This window comes from Mustela erminea, chromosome 16 (genome assembly GCF_009829155.1).
Source record: "Mustela erminea isolate mMusErm1 chromosome 16, mMusErm1.Pri, whole genome shotgun sequence".
NCBI classification, from domain to species: Eukaryota; Metazoa; Chordata; class Mammalia; order Carnivora; family Mustelidae; genus Mustela; species Mustela erminea.
The window spans coordinates 56,129,040-56,136,279 of NC_045629.1; the positions used below are offsets into that span (position 1 = coordinate 56,129,040).

General features: G+C 41.9%; 1 pseudogene; it reads right to left on the reverse strand.

Moving 5' to 3' along the window:
• Positions 1–6,099: 6,099 nt before the first annotated feature.
• LOC116575466 lies at positions 6,100–7,240 on the reverse strand (annotated as a pseudogene).

Here is a 7,240-nt window from a genome sequence, read left to right on the forward strand (position 1 = left end):
ATCGAGCCCTGCATTGGGCTCCCTACTCGGCTGGAAGCCTGCTTCTCCCTCTCCCTCCGCGGCTCCCCTGTTTGTATTCCTTCTCTCACTGTGTCTCTGTCAAATAAGTAAATAAAATCTTTAAAAAAAATAGCAACAGCAAAAAAATCAAAGATACAAAATTAAACCAGACAATATGTGAGAGACATCTTGGGAAATCTATAGACACCACTGAAAGACATTAAAGAGATAGAGAAAGAGAAATACATGTTCATGAGAGGAAGAACAGATTCTAAAATTAATATGGAAGGCCAAAGGGTCCAAGATATCTCAGACACTACCAAATATCCAGGTTTGCTTTAAAGCTGTAGCAATTATATCTTGGTGGAGGGACAGAAAAATCGATCAATGAAATACAGATTGCAAGAAACACCCACACACATGTGGAGCTTTGATATATAGAAGAGGTAGCACACCCGATCATGTGGGGGAAAGGCTCTTAAACAAATGGACTTAGACAAAGGCTGTACATAAGGAAAAGTGAATACTTATTATACCGTACCAAAAATCAACTGCAAATGCCTCCATATTTTGGAAATCAGTTTGGTTTTATCTTGTAAAGTGGAGCATACGGCATAGGCTACCATGCAGCAATTCTTCTAGGCACGTGCCTAAGAGAACGTCCTGTATACCACCACCCGGAAACCTGTACAAAGATGTTGATCCCTGCCCTGTGGCATAGTGGCAAAAACTTGGAAATAATGGAATTGATAAAAGAAACGGAAAATAAATTGTGTTATCATTTGGTATGCTCTTATGATAAAGTACTCTGCACCCGTCAAAACAAACAAATGACACCTAGACACAAAGATATGGGTGAATCTCAGAAATATAATTTTAGGTGAAAAAACAAGTTGCAGAAGTTTATGTACAGTCTGACATTTTCATTTTATAAATTTAAAAATGACTAAAAGTCTTGGGTGAAGAGATATAATGGAAATGTGCTGGGATGAAACACCACATCTGGGCTAATGGTTGCCCTAGACAAGAGAGAAAGAAAGGGGTAGGAGATAGAATCAGCTATTATCAGTGTCCTAGTTTTGTACTTCTGCGGATGGTTTCATAAGAGTCACCCCAGAGAGATGGTTAAAAAAATCACCTTGAATGGAGCAATAATGAAAGTTGGTCATAAATGAACAACCATATTCATCCACTTCTATGATTCTGAGACCCAGTTAGAGTAAGAACCCTATTAAAATAATGAACCCATTAAATTTGTTACAGAAGGGGGCCATTAAGGCACAGAGAGGTCTCATAGCTTGATAACAAGAGGTGGAGTCAAGATTTTTAATCCAGGGGCACCTGGGTGGCTCAGTCATTAAGCATCTGCTTTTGGCTCAGGTCACGATCCCAGGGTCCTGGGATGAATCCCACATTGGGCTCCCTGCTCAGCGGGAAGCCTGCTTCTCCCTCTCCCACTCCCCCTCCTTGTGTTCCCTCTCTCACTGTGTCTCCCTCTCTATCAACTAAATCAATAAAATCTTAAAAAAAAAAAAAAAGTTTTAATCTGGATGGTGTGACCCAAGAGCCCCCAAGATCTCAGTCATATGCTTTAAAATGGGTGGAACTGCTTCCTAGTCACAATACCATCCGCACCATGTGGAGTGTGCAGCTAGAAAAGAGAAAGTTAAAGATAGAAAATAGAGTGGGAACTGTCGCAGCAATGGTGGGAGCATAGATGATCTTTCCATTGACTTAGCCCTTGTACCGTAATTACTGGACTCCAGGTAAACACAGACAGAGGGCAACAAAGAGCCTCTGCAACTTACAAGAAAGAGGGAGACTTGAGATTTAAGGCACACAAGGTTTGGGATGAAAAGAATGACACAGGAGGAGACACTGGGAACCAGGAACAGGACTGAGACACAGAGTCAGCCACTCCTGATACCCGAGACGTTAACGATCCTTCGAAAGAAAGAATTCGTGATTAATATAAAAGCTACTACTGCATAATATAAATTATTCACCTGACCCATATAAATGACTCAAATGTCAGCTGGAGCACTCTGTACTCTGATATTTAATTAAATTTTTACAAATGCTAGAGTCCCCCTCCCACCATATGCACGAAGTTTAGAGGGATTCCTAAGAGCTCACACGGCCTGTGGTGCCCACGTTCTGCATCTCCGCATCTGTGGGTTCCCTCAGTCACACCCCACTTTCCATGACTGTTCTCTTCTCTCCTGTCGGCACTGACCCACAGGCAGAACATATCTCCTTTTCTATTATTTCTTCCCACATTACTCTCATAAGGCATTTCTAGGCCACTTTAGTACAACAACCAATTTAAATTTTAATATTAAACATTATCATTTGAAAGTCCTTTAGCGGCCATGCCACCGGGCATCCCTCCATGGACGTCCTTCTCCGCGGAGCCCAGCCAGCGGCTCTGTGTGTCCTCACGTTGCTGCTTCTTCATCCACTCGCCTGTTTCTTCCTTGGCACAGATTCAACTTCTTGTTAACCTCTCACAGACTATTTTAGCTTTCTTGTCTCCATTATTTCATAGCAGTGCCCAAACTCTGTCAAAACACCCCATTAATTATTTCCTAAACAAAGACAATCACTTTCTTAAGGTTTATCCTTGGGCCATCTAATACTTGTATACTGAGCAATAAACAGCTACTAACGAGGGCTCCTAGTGCCCCCCCAGCACTTTGTTGGACCCTCCCCTGGCACCACAGACCTCCTGTCCACGGTCCAGCCACTGAATAGTAACACACAGCACAGAAGAGAACAGACTTATAAACATTAAACATATATATATCTTTAGTATCACCCTATTAAGTGTGTATGTAAAAAAAAATAATGAACACACATTAACTGATGACTAAGAGATAGAGAGAATGGTCCATTCGACATCCAAACATTCCTTACCTTTTCCTATGGTTGAAGACCCCAACTTTCTTTTAGAAGTCTCTCTCTCTTCCATGACTTGGGGTGTTCCTAGATGGTTCATTCAGGGGACCAAGGAGAGACATGTGACCCAAATTAAGGAACTCAGACTCTCGCTCCTAGTCATTAGAATTGCTAAAATAAAAGTTTGCATGGGACATACTTATCCTAAAAAATTATTGGTTGTTTATCTGAAGTTCAAATTTCACTGTGTGTTCAGTCTTGTTATTTGCTACATCTGGCAACCACACCGGTAACGGAAGTCATCGCGGTTTGATCCAGATGGCAGTCTGCAGGAGCCCCGCTACCTCTGTCCATGGCTTCTGGTCTCCAAGATTCGCTGTCACTACCCAGGCTTTGTCCTGCTTCAAACCTGGTTGTTCAGCTATGCCTCTAATCTCTGACTATCCCTAGTCCTATATCCTTCCACTATGTTTCTTTCTTTTTCTTTTCTTCTGTTTGCTGTGTTGTGGTTCTGTCTCAGATACCTAGAGTTGTTGTTTGTAGTTTGTAGAGAAAAAAATCCCTTACCGAAATACCACAGCAGAGACACAACCAGAGAACCCCTGCTGGAGACAGCCCGGTTTTCTTGGCCTGAAGAGAATCTTTAAAACTGAATGTGTTGCCACTAAGGTCTAAGACAGAAATATTTACTTAAAATATTGACCCTTTTGACTTCTCCGAAACCGCAGATCTGGCAATATGGGGCTGCAGTCCCATTGGTAACAAGCATCTTGGTTAGAGTAGCTGTTTTCCTTACGTGGCACGTGCTGTTGTTTATTGATACTCTCTGTACACCTGGCGGGTGTTTGACAATGTGATCTATGGTACATAGAGTGCCTTATGCTCCCTGATTTTTTATCGCTTGCCTGATTCAGTTCAGTTTAACTCAATACATCTCTTCTCAGCACCTAAAGTAGCTGACACAGAGGAGAATGAAGTAAGGCACAGTCCACACTATCAAAGAACCTCTTAGTCTAATGAGTGTGGCGGACACTTCAAAGGAGAATTTCATATGTAATATGAGGAAAGAAATAATGGAGGTAGGTCCAGGGTAGTATGAGAACCAATAAAGATCATTTCATTCAAACTGGGTTACAGGGGAAGTTTCTAGAGAAGACAAAGACTCACTGAGTTTAGAAGGATAAGGGAGAGAAAACTGCTGACAGCAGCAGGTTGAATAAAGGGAATAAGATATGAAACAGTACATGGAGGGGCGCCTGGGTGGCTCAGTGGTTAAAGCCTCTGCCTTAGGCTCGGGTCATGGTCTCAGGGTCCTGGAATCAAGCCCCGCATCGGGCTCTCTGCTCAGCAGAGAGCCTGCTTCCCCCTCTCTCTCTGCCTGCCTCTCTGCCTACTTGTGATCTCTGTCTGTCAAATAAATAAAATCTTAAAGAAAGAAAGAAAGAAAGAAAGAGAGAGAGAGAAACAGTAGATGGAGTATGACTAAATATGAGGGGTTTTTTTGTTGGCTTGTTTGTTTTTGTTTTTAACAACTAGGCAATTTCTTTTTTTTTTATTATTATTTATTTATTTATTTTTTATAAACATGCATTTTTATTCCCAGAGGTACAGGTCTGTGAATCACCAGGTTTACACACTTCACAGCACTCACCAAAGCACATACCCTCCCCAATGTCCATAACCCCACCCCCCCTTCTCCCAACCCCCCTCCCCCCAGCAACCCTCAGTTTGTTTTATAAGATTAAGAGTCACTTATGGTTTGTCTCCCTCCCAATCCCATCTTGTTTCATTGATTCTTCTCCTACCCACTTAAGCCCCCATAACAACTAGGCAATTTCTGATACCACAGCTCTATGGTAACCTATGGCAATCTCTAACTCCTGACTAGATTTTAGCTCCAAGTTCTGTTTTCACTCTGCTTTACAGGTGTTTCCTCAGCCTTGGCCCATTCCAGAACATACCTGTTTGACCAGGGATAATTTTCCATTCTCTGTCACCCTCCACAGGAGTGGGAGCCCCCCAAGTAAAGAAAAACTTAATAATAGTGCCACCTCCAGGCCAATAGCATCTCAGGGATCCATGTCCACAGTGAGGCAAATTCATCTTCTTTTTGATCTACCTGCCCCTGGAGCTTCAAATTCAGATGAGGATTTTAGGATTTCTAGGCGGGTAACAAATCTCTTAAAAGATATCATACACTTTCAGCAATAAGTGGCATCTGGGTGGCTCAGTAGGTTGAGGCCTCTGCCTTCGGTTCAGGTCATGATCCCAAGGTCCTTGGATCAAGCCCCGCATCGGGCTCTCTGCTCAGTGGGGAGCCTGCTTCCCCCTCTCTCTCTGCCTGCCTCTCTGCCTACTTATGATCTCTCTCTCTGTGTCAAATAAACAAATAAAATTTAAAAAAAAAATAAGATAAGTTACTACAAATTTGTTCCATGTTTCTCAACTCCTAGAACCCTCTACTATGATCTAGCTGTTCTTAAAAAGCATCACAAGGGAAGAGTGCTGTCTTGTTCAGTGCTATATCCACAGTCCTGCAATCAGTATTTGACACATAGACATGGCTCAACAAATACCTACTTGGTTTAATTAATGATATACGATTGTCATGAATTAAAAATATTTCTTTATAGTTCCACTTGCATAGCTTTTTAAAATGCAACCGATTCCAATAATCCTTATCAAGCAAATTAAATTAGTGTGCCTGGGTAGTTTGAATACAAACCATAAGCATTCCTTCTTTTTGATATTTAAAGGAAAATTTGACATTTAAATCACAGGCTTACCTTAGAAAAGACAGTGGGTTGGTTGCAGCCAAAATTATTTTAATCTTTTTGTACGGTATAGGGAACCAGATGACTAATAGAACCAAATATTTCTGTATTTTTATTTCTATATTTCTATATTTCTTTATTTACTTTTTATTTATTTATTTTGCCTCACACTATTTTTTATTTGCAACATAATTCACTCAATTCTTCTAAACAATGACATAAAAGAGATTTCCTTGTGTATAAATAACTTACAGACCTTCCATAAAGGAAATGCTCAAATATACTAGAATAGATCGCCTGCTGCTACAGCGTTCTCATAACCCACAGAGTTGATGCACAATCTATAAATACTCAAGGCAACGTTAAAAACTCAAGTACTTCAAGTTTCCCAAACTATATCAATATATTTAAAGTGCTTATATATATATATATTTAAAAATGATGATTGTCAATAAATTCTCTATAAAAATAAATGCGATGGTTTGCTCCATCTAACTTTACCACTATGAAATATGAACATTTAGCTTTTAATATGTGGTCAGGCTTGTTCTACCTTCTCTCAACACTAACGCCAAAGGAGAATCAAAAGGAACTAGCGGAGTGCTAAGATGTGAGGGTCAACCCAGTGATTCCCGTCACAGTGCATTTTGGGAGGAGGTAACTGGATTTGGGTGATAGGGTTTATTCTTCCTTCCCTGGTTTGGATAACCAGATAGACTAGGAGAAGGGTAGTGATGCTGATGGCCATTCCCTGGACACATTCCTGGCTTCTTTCTGGGCAAAGGGTGCCACCTTGGAGGAGGTAGGATTGTCACTTTGGAAATCTGGTACACTGGGCTTGGGGCTGCCGTCCCCCAGTTGGGTTTCCCTTCTACTTCCTTACTTGTTTCTTCCTCTGAAGAAGAGGATCCGGAATAAAAATCAGAAGTAACGCTGTCAAGGGCCCTGGTAGCTTTTATAGAGATGCCCTCCTTATTCTCATCCTCATTTTTGTTTCTTTTTTCTTTCTTTTTTTCTTTTTAGGATTTTATTTATTTATCGGACAGAGAGAGAGAGATACAGAGACAGAGAGTGGGAGCAGCAGAGGGAGAGGGAGAAGCAGGCTCCCCGCTGAACGAGGAGCCCGATGCGGGACTTGAGCCCTGGACTGTGGGATCATGACATGAGCCAAAGGCGTACGCTTAACCAACTGAGCCACCCAGGCGCCCCTCTCATCATCATTTTCAAAGCTGGCACCAGCGAACGCATTGTTTTTCTCTCCGTCCCCACCTGGCAGCACACCTCCCAAGGCGCCCGGCACCGAGTGAGCTCCTTTGGCAAACCCGGGTCCATGGATCAAGTGCCCCTGTTCACACAGGCTTCCAGGACCTCAGGATCTGCTCTGGAACATCGAAACGAATGCCTCTGCAAGCCTGTCCTTTTGATGGTTTTTCTGGGTACCACTGATCTTTTTGTTTTTCTGGAAGTATAAGAGTCAATTTCTCAGTAAATCTCTCAACTGCCTGCCCCCCCACCCAAAGTTACCATTTTCGAACTCGCCTGGTGAGAAAGAAAATGGCAGCAATTTC